At 46.8% G+C, this 14,265-nt stretch overlaps 1 protein-coding gene across 1 annotated transcript in view; it reads left to right on the top strand.

Moving 5' to 3' along the window:
• Positions 1-14,265, top strand: part of LOC144822966 (hepatic lectin-like) — a 106,295-nt gene that overhangs the window by 33,880 nt on the left and 58,150 nt on the right. The gene's annotated exons all lie outside the window — the stretch shown is intronic.

Genomic DNA, 14,265 nt, shown 5'->3' with positions numbered 1-14,265 from the left:
GCTGTAGCAGGTAGTGTACTAGTGGGTCCCAGATATTCCTAGGTCTGCTCGTGAGAGGCAATAATTCCGAAAAAGTGTTATGCTGATCCTGGCAATATGTTAAGTCAGTTAGCCAATCCTTGAACTTAGGCGCCCTGCCTCTGCTCCATCGGCAGGCGACACGGCGCTTGGCTAGGAGGAATGCTATATCGACGAATTTTCTGCTTCCCTTGGATATGTGCGTCGTGTATCCAAGGATGACCACCAGGGGGTCCGCGGGGATCTCCTCATCCACCATCTGCACAACGGCCTCGATGACTTGTCGCCAATAGTCAGCAATTTGGGGGCAGGACCATGCTAAGTGGAGAAAGTCAGCGTGTTCTGCGCGGCAGCGTTCACAGCGGTCATTATCGGCCAGCCCGAATCTGTGTTTCCGGGCCGGGGTGTAGTAGACCCTCTGCAAGTATTTATAGTGTATTATTTTCAATCTGCAACTGGCAGAGATGCGGGAGGTCAATGCGCAGCAGTATTGCCACTGGTCATCCGAGATCTCTGTGTCCAGTTCCTCTGACCAGCGCAATCTGGCAGCAGAGACCGATAGGGGGGCAGCTCCTCGACATTTGCGGTAGAGCCCAGAGACCAGATGGGCCCCATCTGGAGATTCTAGGAGATGGTGTAGCGGTGGCAAGGGCACAGGTTCAATAGGGTATTCCGGAAGGATGTCTCGCATCCCCGCGCGCAATCGAATATAGTAAAACAGCTCGAGGGGCGAGTGGGCATGCGATTGGAAGAAGAGGTCCGCTGCTTTGAACATTCCGTTGTGGAACAAGTCACCCCAAGAGGAAATGTGCAGTTTGTTACAGAGCTGGCGAAACCCAACTTCCGACAGCAATGTAAGGTTTGGGTGGTAGGTCAGAGGAAGCTTAGGAGAATAGGGCATCGCGCAGAGGAGTCGCTGGGCGATTCGTCGCCACGCGTCCAGGGTGCATGAGACCGAGGTGTTCGCTGTAGGGATGGAAGTCTCGGGACAATGCATCAGACCGTTCAACGGGAGTGGGTGTGCTATCCAATCCTCCACTGCTACGTGAGGCATGAAGGGGGTGGGAGCCATCCAATGGTAAGCAAAATGCGCTTGCGCGCACAGGTAATATGTCTCGAAATCTGGAATGTCGAAGCCACCCTGGTCGTAGGGAAGGGTCAACGTGGACCACTTCAGCCGGGGAGATTTGCCCCCCCAAAAAAGTCTGCGTAATTCGGCGCGAAGTGTCCTGAAGAAGAAGGCCCCCGGATAATATGGGATGTTTAGGAAAAAATACAAAAAACGGGGTAATATCACCATTTTAATAAGGGAGGCCCTGCCAGCCATGGAGAGTGGCATCGTGATCCACCTGTCGACAGAAGCGGTCAATTTGGTTATAGCCACCCCATAATTGGAGCGAAGCGTCTCATCTTTGTCCCGTGCGATGCGGATCCCCAAATAGCGAAGACCGTCTTTGCACCACACCAACGGATAATCTAACGGAAAATCAGCCACCGCATCAGTTAGGGGAAAAAATTGTGACTTGGCCCAGTTAATATGAACGCCTGATAGCCCCCCGAACAGGACGAATTCACGGAGCAAGGGGTTGACGTGTAGTTCCGGGAATTTGACATATAGTGTGATGTCATCCGCATAGAGGGACACATCTATTTGCCGCTGCAGGCATTGAATCGCTCCCTCCCGGTGTAATTGGCGGAGGCGGCACGCTAATGGTTCGACCGCGATTGCAAACAACAGGGGTGAGAGCGGGCATCCCTGGCGAGTGCCTCTGGTAAGTCTGAGAGGCGGCGATAGCTTCCCATTGATCAGTACTTTCGCCGTGGGATCCGTGTATAGGAGGCGTACCCATGCCAAGAACAGTTTAGGGAACCCCATGCGGCCCAGAACCGAGAAGAGGTAAGGCCATTCGACGGAGTCGAACGCCTTGGTGGCGTCAAGGAACACAGCCGCCACAGGGACATCAGGGTGGACAGAGCGTAGCAGAGAAAACAGGGTGCGCAGATTATGGGAGGTGGATCTGCTTGCCACGAAGCCAGATTGGTCGGGCAGGACGATTCTAGTCATCAGCAGTGATAGTCTTGTGGCGAGGACCTTAGCAAGGATCTTCACATCACAATTTAAAAGGGAGAGTGGGCGGTAAGAGTCACAGGAAGTAGGGGCCTTGCCAGGTTTCAGAAGGGAGGTGATAACCACTTCACGCATGGAACGAGGTAGTCTACCATCAGCTAACGATTCAGTGAAGACTTCGTTAAGTACGGGTGCCATAATATCAATATAAGCTTTGTAAAATTCGGCTGGGATGCCATCGAGTCCTGGGGCCTTCCCATTCTGCAGGGACATAATGGCTTCGCGAACTTCCTCGAGCTCAAAAGGAGCCGCTAGGAACTCCCTGTCACCGTCGCTAAGCCAGCATAGCGCCACGTCGTTCATATAGTCAGCGTATGGAGCATCAGCTTCTGCCTTCGAGGTATATAGTGCCGCGTAGTGTGTTGTGAATGCAGTCAGTATCCCATCCGACTCTCTAGTGACAGTGCCATCCTCATCGATAAGTTCTAATATTGTGTTGTGTTCACGTGGCGCGCGCGTGAGTGAGGCAAGCACTTTACCAGGCCTATCCCCCTCGCAGTATTTCCGGGCCACCCAGTGTTTGCCCCGGTATTTCGCCTCTCTTGCAGTCTCCTCCTCATACTTGGTTAGTGTGTCCCGAAAGGTTGCCCGCAGGAGTGGGTCATCGCTCGTCACCATTTGGAGCTCTAGTGCATGCAACTCATTCTCCAATGTGGTTATGGTTCGCAGGATATCCCGCAGGACCCCATGGCTCTTAGAGATGCAGAATCCCCGAATAGTGACTTTGAAAGCCTCCCATATGTGTTCCACTGACTCTACTGAGCCCTTGTTTCTAGGAAAGAAGTCCCTGATCTCCTCGCCCAACTCCGTGCGAAAGAGCTCATCAAGGAGCGTATTGGGGCTCAACCTCCAGTGCGGCCGTGGACTATCCCACCCAGGAGTCCGGAACCGTAGTCTAACAGGGCTGTGATCCGAATAGGTCCTGGGCAAATGATCGGCCTCTAACAGCTCCCCAGTGACCTCCCGATCTACCAAAAAGTAATCCAAGCGCGCCCAGGTCCCGGTGTGATGCGTAAAGTGCGTGCCCTCCCGCCCGTGGGGATGTAGCCGTCGCCAGGCGTCAAATAGCCCACCCTCCTCCATTACCCCCTCCAAAACCTCCCGAGCTCGGGGCTTGTAAGAATTAACACCATCCGCTCTATCCAGGGAGGGCACCAAGGCCAGATTAAAATCGCCTCCCCAGATGACGTGTCTTGCCCCGACGGACACAATCTTGCCCCACAGTGTGGAAAAGAAATCAGGTGAGTCAATATTCGGTGCGTACATTGAGACAAATAAATAAACATCATGCCCCAGTCTCCCCCACAACAAAACATATCTCCCCTCTTTGTCCGCCACTTCTCCCATGTGAAAGAAAGGTACACCTCGGGCAACTAGTATCGCCACCCCTCTAGCATAAGACGAATAGGAAGAAAAAGCGCGAGTACACGCCCATTTCTGTCCAAACGGGGCGTCCCTGCGCGCAGGCAAGTGTGTCTCTTGTAGTAGAGCTATTTGTACATGGTGTCTAGTCAAGTAGGCGATCACATTCCTGCATTTCCGAGCATCGTTCAGCCCCCGAACATTCCATGAGAGACAGGTTAATCGTGCAGTCGAGTTCACCGCAGCCATAAGCACTTTGACATCAGAGAAGAAGGCGGCCAAGCGGGCCAAAGCATGGAGTCACAGCCGCAACAGTAGCGCCAGGCCTCACACCACATCAGCATATGCAAACACCAGCTATGCAATAGTAACCTCATAACGTCCGAACCCCCCCCACCCACCCCAGCATCCCAAACATGCCAGTAGCCATGGAATCCCCAAGCACATCCCCCCCTCACACCCCTCCCCCCCAACTTCAGAGTGGCAAAAAACCCAACATACAAATGTCCAGTGGGGAACACCCAATTAGGGAACATCTAAAGGTACACGCTGCCACTATCCGGCCCATAGCTCCAGTCTGTACCGCCCTCGGTGGAGGCTAGGGCCAAGAGAGCGGTCCTTGGTATACGTTACCACAGGGGGTGCGATGTCCAGTAAGTCCGATCCGCATGGTTCTGCCCAACCGCCAAAAGGTGCGTCAGCACCGACCAGTAGATAATTACGTTCTTGCCAAATATCGAAGGTCATGAAGGCAGTTAATCTTCCTGGCGTTCAGGAGGCAGGTCGTCGATCTCCAGGTCGTCCTCAGGTGCCCGGTCGCCTCTGCGCGCCCCTCGGATGGATTTAAAGTAGTCTTCGGCTTTCTGCGGGTTAGTGAAGAAGCGTTGTTTGCCCTGATGAGTAACCCTCAGCTTCGCCGGATATAAAAGTGCATAGTCTATCTGGGCTTCACGCAGTTTCTTTTTTATTGGCAGGAATTTACGCCTTTCATCCTGAACCATTGGTGTAAAGTCAGGATAAATGGAAAAGGTGATGCCGTCGTACCTCAGCGACCTCTGTGTCCTGGCCGCTCGAAGAGCCGTGTCGCGGTCCCGGTAATTCAGAAGTCGAGCGATTATGGGTCTCGGTGGTAGGCCAGGCTGGGGCATAGGTGCCAGTGATCGGTGAGCCCTTTCCACTATGAATTGCGAGGAGAAGGCGTCCTCCCCTATGGAGCCCTTGAGCAATTTCTCCACATAGAGTTCCATTCTGCCTGTGGCAGTGGATTCCGGCACATGGGTAATGCGAATGTTATTGCGGCGGCTGCGCGCTTCTAAGTCCTCATTCTTCGCCGCAATGACACGGAGGAGGTTATCCATTCTCGCTAACTGTGTTGCGTGGGTCGCGGCGGCGTCGGTGTTGTCGGAGATCCTTTGTTCCGCAGTCGTAAGGCGTTCTTCATGGCAATCCACTTTGTGGACCAGGGCGTCCAGTCGAGCCGTGACTCCATCCACTTTCTCTACCACGGTAGCGAAGCCCTGTCGCATTTCCTGTAGAAGGCTGGCGATATCCGCAGCAGGGGCATCAGGCTGGGCAGGCTGCGGGGGTGGCTCACCAGGACCCTGGCGCGTCCGCGTCGATGTGTGGTCCCTGCGAGTGCTATCAAAGCTTAGTTTGGGCTGGCGAGCGTCCGGGCGCCCCATGGTGATATCTCCAAACAAGTGAGGGTCCAGATAGGATAGCGAGGACAATAGTGGCCAAGCGGGCGGTCAGCAACCGGTTGTGTATCAGGAGTGACTCAGAGGCTGGAGCCCATCAGCGACGCAGAGTGCGCGCAGTGACACAGGCAGCGTCACGTGGTCAGCAATAGGTCTATGGCAGCAGATGCCCGCCGCTCACTCAGCAGTAGGCCTAGGTACCGGCCAGGCTGCGTGGGCGCCGAAGCGCCAGTCTGTGCGCCAAGTCTTCAGGCCAAATCTCCTTCGCCAGCCATCACCACGTGTAACGCAACGCACCAGGTATCCCTGAGGGGGAAGGGCAGTCAGGCCTCTTGATGGCTTTTGTCCCCGCTGCCAGTGGCCGCCGGCTCTATGGCAGTCCGTGAGCCAGGAGCGCTATCTGCAGCCCGGGGGCTCCGCTCCGCCCCAGCAGCTCCGCTGTCTCACCTCTGAAATCCGGGACCAGCAGGCAACGCACACAGCTCCGGGTCCGCCGCAGCTCCGGGGACAGGCACGGCCGCCGGCCGGGCACCAGACGGTTCGCCGGAGGCAGGTCGCGCAGCGGAACGGCAAGGCTGCGCTCAGGAAGAATTCGAGCGCAGGAGGAGAAGTGCCGCTCTCTCTCTCAGCCTGCACCGTGTTCCGACCCGGAGGAGCGAGCAGGCAGAATGTCCGAGCGGCCCTTCGGCCTCGTGGCGGCCTCCGGGGTCGCGTAGCTGCGGCGGCCGGGGTCTCTCCTCAGTGCGCTCCAGGGCTGATGTCGGGGAATCTTTGGGAGCCCGTATCTTCGGCTCCGAGCCTCCCAGCCGCTCCAAACTTCAGTCGAGTGTAGGGGGCACTTCCGTGATGCGGGGACCGGGTTTCTGGGGGTCACACGGTCCCCGTGGCGGCAGATCGATGCAGGATCAATATCCAAGGAGCGGGAGCTGCAGGTCTAGGCAGCCATTCCGCAAGCGCGCCCTCTAGCGCCCCCCAGAATGCAAATGCACTTTAAGAAGAGGCTGTCGCCACGGTTTTTGGGGCAAAGGAGCCCCGAAATTATGTTGTTTTGTCTAAGCACGTGCTGTTTGGGCTTAGCGCGCTAATGTGAGCACGCCACCCGTTTAAGCTAGATGGTTGAAATTGTGAAGAAATGTGAGTTAAAAAATCGGAGTGCTACCCACGAATGTTTCAATTTGTACCCCAAAGCCCAATTGGGTAGGCACCCAGGAGTTAATATATTTGAAGAACTTTTTTCGTTAATCTGGACGTTTTTTCATGCAAGGAAGGATACATTTTTGTCCGTGCAGCATGTTTATTTTTTTAGATGGACGTAAAAAAAACATATGGGAACTATTTTGGACATATTTTAGTAAAATCAAAAATATGTATCATGAATATGCTTGAAATGTGATATGAGGTGGAGATATACCGCCATCAGAGTGTAGCATGCTCAGGACATCACTGATTAAATTATTTATAGTAGAGAATAGGGTTCTGGGAACTGTAGTGTTTTTGGTGATGTTCGGTAGGCTCAGGTGCGATTAATCCATTGGAGAGGGTGGGAGGATATAAGAAAAAGGGTGGGAGAGGCTGGTAAAAGGAAAGGGAGTGGTTACTGGACGGAGCAGATCCTGCTGAAAGATTAGAGATGGGAGGATGTCAACGTGGTAGCAGGTACGCACGGATGAGAAATGGGAGAATTAGAAGCGTATTTATAGTTGAGAAGGGATCGCCAGTTCCATGAAAATGTTTGAAGAGTAAGTGCAACGAAGTTAGAAGAGGGAAGGCGGGTGAAGAAGGAGTTGGAGATATGTAGTGGTGAGAGAAGGAAGGAAAGGGAGGTCGGGGTTGGTAACGGTCATGAGAACGTGATTGCCTTAGAGCGATCACGACTGAGCCTAAGATGAATGTTAGCTACGAGTAAATATACACATTACAAGTTTTTGTTTTAAAAGTGAGTAAATGTTAAGCGAAGTATTTACATAAGATGTTTTTTATGTTATTCTTAGTTCCCCCTGACGAAGGACCCGTGGGGGTCCGAAATGCATTGGGCCAATAATAAACTGCTATTGACAAAAGAGAAGGATGGTGTCTTTTGTACGTATTCATGAAGAGGGGCGTGAAGAGTCCGCTTGAATATGAGAAACTATGAAAATGTGGCACTTTACCTTGCATGATGTCGAGATGGACAAAAAAGCGGAAATAACTGAAAATGGAGTACTTGAAAAACGGAAGGAATTTATAGAGGAAGAAAAAGTAACAGGAGAAAAAATAATAGAATGCAAATGCACTTTAAGAAGAGGCTGTCGCCATGGTTTTTGGGGCAAAGGAGCCCCGAAATTATGTTGTTTTGTCTAAGCACGTGCTGTTTGGGCTTTGCGCGCTAATGTGAGCACGCCACCCGTTTAAGCTAGATGGTTGAAATTGTGAAGAAATGTGAGTTAAAAAATCGGAGTGCTACCCACGAATGTTTCAATTTGTACCCCAAAGCCCAATTGGGTAGGCACCCAGGAGTTAATATATTTGAAGAACTTTTTTCGTTAATCTGGACGTTTTTTCATGCAAGGAAGGATACATTTTTGTCCGTGCAGCATGTTTATTTTTTTAGATGGACGTAAAAAAAACATATGGGAACTATTTTGGACATATTTTAGTAAAATCAAAAATATGTATCATGAATATGCTTGAAATGTGATATGAGGTGGAGATATACCGCCATCAGAGTGTAGCATGCTCAGGACATCACTGATTAAATTATTTATAGTAGAGAATAGGGTTCTGGGAACTGTAGTGTTTTTGGTGATGTTCGGTAGGCTCAGGTGCGATTAATCCATTGGAGAGGGTGGGAGGATATAAGAAAAAGGGTGGGAGAGGCTGGTAAAAGGAAAGGGAGTGGTTACTGGACGGAGCAGATCCTGCTGAAAGATTAGAGATGGGAGGATGTCAACGTGGTAGCAGGTACGCACGGATGAGAAATGGGAGAATTAGAAGCGTATTTATAGTTGAGAAGGGATCGCCAGTTCCATGAAAATGTTTGAAGAGTAAGTGCAACGAAGTTAGAAGAGGGAAGGCGGGTGAAGAAGGAGTTGGAGATATGTAGTGGTGAGAGAAGGAAGGAAAGGGAGGTCGGGGTTGGTAACGGTCATGAGAACGTGATTGCCTTAGAGCGATCACGACTGAGCCTAAGATGAATGTTAGCTACGAGTAAATATACACATTACAAGTTTTTGTTTTAAAAGTGAGTAAATGTTAAGCGAAGTATTTACATAAGATGTTTTTTATGTTATTCTTAGTTCCCCCTGACGAAGGACCCGTGGGGGGCCGAAATGCATTGGGCCAATAATAAACTGCTATTGACAAAAGAGAATGATGGTGTCTTTTGTACGTATTCATGAAGAGGGGCGTGAAGAGTCCGCTTGAATATGAGAAACTATGAAAATGTGGCACTTTACCTTGCATGATGTCGAGATGGACAAAAAAGCGGAAATAACTGAAAATGGAGTACTTGAAAAACGGAAGGAATTTATAGAGGAAGAAAAAGTAACAGGAGAAAAAATAATAGAATGCAAATGCACTTTAAGAAGAGGCTGTCGCCATGGTTTTTGGGGCAAAGGAGCCCCGAAATTATGTTGTTTTGTCTAAGCACGTGCTGTTTGGGCTTTGCGCGCTAATGTGAGCACGCCACCCGTTTAAGCTAGATGGTTAAAATTGTGAAGAAATGTGAGTTAAAAAATCGGAGTGCTACCCACGAATGTTTCAATATCCGGTAGCCCGTCATTTTGAAGAAAGCCAGGATGCAGATTCCAACTTGCTGAAATATTTCATAATTGACAGCATTCCAATCAGAAAGAGCGGTGGTGACCGAGTAAAAGCCGTTAGACAACTAGAAACTAAATACATCCTGAATCTAGACACTAAGCATCCAGCTGGCTTGAACCAGGCAGAAGTCTTATACACCTGTCTCTAGAAGAAAAGAGAGATACGTCTTCACCAGTATAATGCAAAGAGAAGCTAGACTTAGAATTACACTGTCATTATAAGAGGAAAATACACACTACTGAGCATTATGTTCTAGAATTGATTTCGCAATGCCTCGACTCCACATTTTATAGGCACATATAGATTTAGGTACTTGAATTAAGGTTAGAAGTGGTTTTGCACTTAGCACTTTATGTATTTTGTATTTTGCACTTAACACTATAATACCAGTTGAATTCTTTACATAAACTATTAATACTTTTACACAGTACTGTGGAGGCATTAGCACTTTATTCCTTGTGTCAAACAAGTAGATTAGAGGTATTTAAACCTCGAAGTTGTGAAATAGTCAGTAATCTGCATTGTTTTTATCTTATTTATTTAAGATGTGAAAACAGCTTTTTCCATTTGAGGTTTCAAAGTATTTTATTTGCCTTTTTTAAGAAATGCTTGACTTAATATTAATTTATGGTTTTAAAATATTTATGATGGCATTTATCCTGTTATATGATATATGTAATCATAAATTAGCAAGTCCATGCATCGTAAAGCATTTCTTCTATGTTTATGCAAACAAAACTGGGCACATGTCACTTTAAGAAATATCGCACAAATTGTGTTTAGATGTACCTCCTTCTGTGCAAGCGTGTCATGTGATCAAGATCCCTTGGGGATCGAAACGCGTCATGCTGTTGGAGTTGTGTGCGGAGCTGAATAAAAACTAAGCTGCACTAATTCTGGGGTCCATCCTCCTTACCAGGGTAGTAGAACATAAGGCTGCGAGAGGAGAAAAACAACATATATATATATATATATATATATATATATATATATATATATATATATGAAACGAAGCAAGAGGGTTATTCTCTGGGATCCATTTCCCATGGTTAGGTGGCGTGTAATCTCGGCAAACCCCGCCGCCGAGTTTTTCAATGATTTCCAAAGTTCTGCCACGATAAGCAACACACGCACTCGGAGAGGTACAGCTAGTAAGTCTTACTAGCTATACCTCTCCGAGTGCGTGTGTTGCTTATCGTGGCAGAACTTTGGAAATCATATATATATATACCACACACAAGTTGCCTCTGTGGGGACGTCCTCCTTAAACTGAGGACTGTAGAAAGCACTGCACTACTCCTTTCACTACCTGATATATATATATATATATATATATATATATATATATTGTGCTCCAATTCTTGCCACCTCTCGAAGAATTACCCACACTCACTGGTTTGCCGTATTTTAAAAGGTTGCTTTATTTCAGACAGACAGACGCCCTCGCGTTTCGGCACTCAGCCTTTCTCGATGTCAGTGGCCACCAAACACCGGCATGATTTTAAACAAAATTTCCCCACAATCAAGAAAGGACTACACGCTAGTCAACATTATATATATCTTTTCCGGCTGGTTGTGTCAGCCCGCCGCTGCTCCATAACAGAGGGTGCTTCGTCGAACGGACTACCCACGCAAGGTCCGATAATAATCAGCAACAATTCCTTAAAGCAAGGATGACAAAGCCATGTTCTTGACAACATAACCGTTTATTTGTCAGCTGTTGGATGCGTTTCGCCTGACCTGCAGGCTTCCTCATATATATATTACCCAGTGGCAGTCACCACTGGGTAGTTATAGTTAGATCAGCTTTTCCACAGGAAATGCATTGTGTGTGTTGCTAATAACTTTAGCACCATTGACGAAATTGATGAAACTTTCCAAAAATTTGCTCTTTGTTGCTTATTTTGTGCGTGGAAAGTTTAGGGGTCATTCATCATACATGGGGGTGCAAGAAAAATGGAGACCCCAAAATGCAAAATCCCAATGCATTTTTCTATGGACTTCTTAAGAAGCACTGCTTCAAAAGCTGCCAAATTGAATTACACCAAATTTGGCAGAAAGCTAGATTGTGCTCCGCAGATTGTGCTTTGAGTAATTTGGTGTAAATCCGTTCATTACTTTTTGAGAAATTATGGGCTAAAAATATTTGTATATCTAGATGGTTGAGTCTGCAAGAAGCTTGAGAGAGTCTTGCTAGAATGCCGATTTAAAATTAGAGTTTTCTGATTGGCCTAGGGAGCTTTTTTTCCCTTGGGCCATCTCACTCCCATGGGAGTCAAACTATCTCTAGAGTGAGCGCTCTGATTGGCTGGGGCTGTGGGGGTCCTGGGCTCCCTCCCATGCCCCCAAATTTGTGCTTGGTAGATGCCCCGTGTGGGCACATGGGCACCCACCTATTTAAATTGCAGGCCCCAGGGGATGGGGTCCCCAGGGTCAAAATAGGCTTGATGAGTGGGGTATCATGGTTTCCCTTCCATTTAAAAAAAGGCAGACTCCATGGGATGGGTTTCCTGGAGCCTGAGAAAGCTCAGAGTCGGTGGCCGCACGACCTCCTCCCTTTTAAAAAAGGTTCAGCCCTGGGGGAAGGGGACCTTAATGCATATTACGGTTCAGGGAAGGGGACTGTGCAGCCACCCTCACCTTTTATTTACATTTTGGTCCCGGTAATTGGGTCCCAGGCCCTAATTAGGCACAGGAAGTGGGACCACACACTCCCTCCCTTTATTAATTACTCGACCTCACTGGATTCTGCCCCCAGGGCTTAATATGGCTTGAGGAAGGGGGGCACATGCCCCGCCCCTTTAAAAGAAAATTGCCCCCTGGGGTAGGGGTTTGGCTTTACATACGGTAATAAAATATTACATCATATTAAGAAAACCCTGGAAATTCACTGAAAAAAACAAAGGTTAAAGCAGCGTTATAGTTAGGTTCGATAAAAAGATCAATTTTTGTTTAAAAAACCCCTTGGAAATTCACTGAAAAAAACGAATGGTAAAAGTAAATTTATAGTTCGTGAATATGTCAGTGACAACATTAAAGTATTCGAACTAAAAAGAACCATAGAAATTCCACAAGTTGCGCCCTCGCTATCCACTGCCTATGACCTCACATATTACATCACTCATGATATGTTCTATGACATCATTTATGTCATCTCAAATAACATAATTGATGACATCACTGATGACATCACTAATATAATTAGAAATAGATTTATAGATAGATAGATTGAGGATAAAATAGATAAAAGAGGCGGTAGATAGATAGATAGATAGATAGATAGATAGATAGATAGATAGATAGATAGATAGATAGATAATGTAGTTTTTGAGAAATTGAGGTTAAAAAATCTTTATGTATCTGGATGGATGGGTTTAAGGGTCTCTCACACGGTTCATTCAAACCCAATAGATAGATAGATTCACTGAAAAAAACAAAGGTTAAATTTGAGTTATACATAGGTAAGTAAGATTTTAACTTACATTAAAAAAAACTTAGATATTCCCTGAAAAAAACATTGCTTAAAGTCAGTTATATGTAGGTCTTCTAATATTAAAAGAATAATATTTTAAAACCAAAGATTGAAATTCACTAGTTATACGTAACTTATCTCGGTATAACTTGCACTGCCATAGATTACACAAGCCAGTTGTGTAATACGTGAGATCATAAGCAGTGCATGTCAACAGTGGAAGTTTATTCTTCAGGACTCGAGGACCAAGTCCTAGAGTCACATAATGGTGCCTGCAACATTTCTCCTCATGTTGCGGCCGGCCAATCATGAAGCTTTATCTTAAATTCCAGTCCTGCAAGATGCATACAGAAGTCCAGCAGCAGTAGATATCACCACTTGTTTGAGGCTTAATTTCTCCAAAACGGTTGAGCAGATTTACACCAAATCACAGCAAGTATCCTTTCTGAATAAAGATCTAGATTTAACCAAATGTTGTGCCATTTTGTCCAGCCACCAGTTTCTTGTATTTGTCTAATTTTCCTTATAAAATTTCATAAGACAAAAAAGTGTTTTGGGACCCCTGCTTTTTTTCGGACTCCCTTTGACAGCGCACCTCAAAACTTTCCAGGAAAAAGCTGACCTGGATCAATTTAGTTTTTTGGAATGTTTTGGGAAGATTTGTCAAATGGCACTGAAAGTTATGAGCAAAACAAAAACACTCTTCATACAGAAAATCTGACTTACATATAGCAGCACAGTGGTGATCGCCACTGGGCACTATATACATATATATAAAACGCTTATTTATATATTATATATATATATATATGACTGTCTTCCTTGGGTTAATTGACAATATTGTTAGCTACTCACCATGGGCACATGGTCCTTTGGCTTGATGAACATCATGTCCACCCGAGGAACCATGTGTTCTCGCTTGCAACGCATTATGGGTTTCATTCAAGGCTGGGCACTCTTCCTCATTTCTCCTTCTATGGGCGAAAAAGTTAATACTTCCTTACTTTTGAAGCACACCTGGGGCAGGGTCAAAAACTGGAAAGCTCACCCACTCAGGGTTCAACCAAGGCTGACACCGGGATCCCTTCCTCCTTAGATTTCAAAGGAAGCTTATCCACAGCTTTCATAATTCCTCCCTGGGGGTCTAGTGCTAGAGATGTGCATCTTCTAAATGTTTGAAGAAAAGGGAAGTGGTCTTAGATCTTAGACAACCACCAAACAAGCTTCTAGCTACAATAGGGTATCACTCAAATTGTTATGTGTGGTTTTCAGGTATACTGGGATAGCTCAGTGATATCTTGAGGAGAAGATTGTACTGCAAACCCTAGCTGTAGTCTTTACATCTTTAGATGAGGTGTTTTTGCAGTGACCACTACCATCACTAAGGACAGAGGTGAACATTGCCTGCTAACTCACTAACACTGTGTGGCATCTGCCATACCTGGTCGCCATTAGAGAGGCAGTCAAGCCATTGTTATTTTAATAGAGAGCATGGCATTTTGGGTCAATATTTTGAAATTACTCCATCAGTAGATCGTTGGATCATTGGGCACTCCATTGAACATAATCAAAGAGGCAGTAACTATAAAACTGGTGGATCATAGCCATCAGCTTTCCAGTCTATCAGGTGTTTGTAAATAATTAAGTCTCCCTTTAAAGTCAAAACTTTGACTCCACAACAGGTACATGTTGCATTTTATTCTTCTTAGAACAATAACACAATCATCATTGAGTTGAGTGATAACTGTTAGCATTACAAATGTCAAATCTGACAGCATAATGTTTGT

The sequence above is a fragment of the Lissotriton helveticus genome, chromosome 1_1 (assembly GCF_964261635.1).
Source record: "Lissotriton helveticus chromosome 1_1, aLisHel1.1, whole genome shotgun sequence".
Lineage (NCBI taxonomy): Eukaryota > Metazoa > Chordata > Amphibia > Caudata > Salamandridae > Lissotriton > Lissotriton helveticus.
The sequence above is the reverse complement of the archived record's forward strand: the minus strand, read 5'-3'. Positions and strand labels throughout refer to the sequence as shown.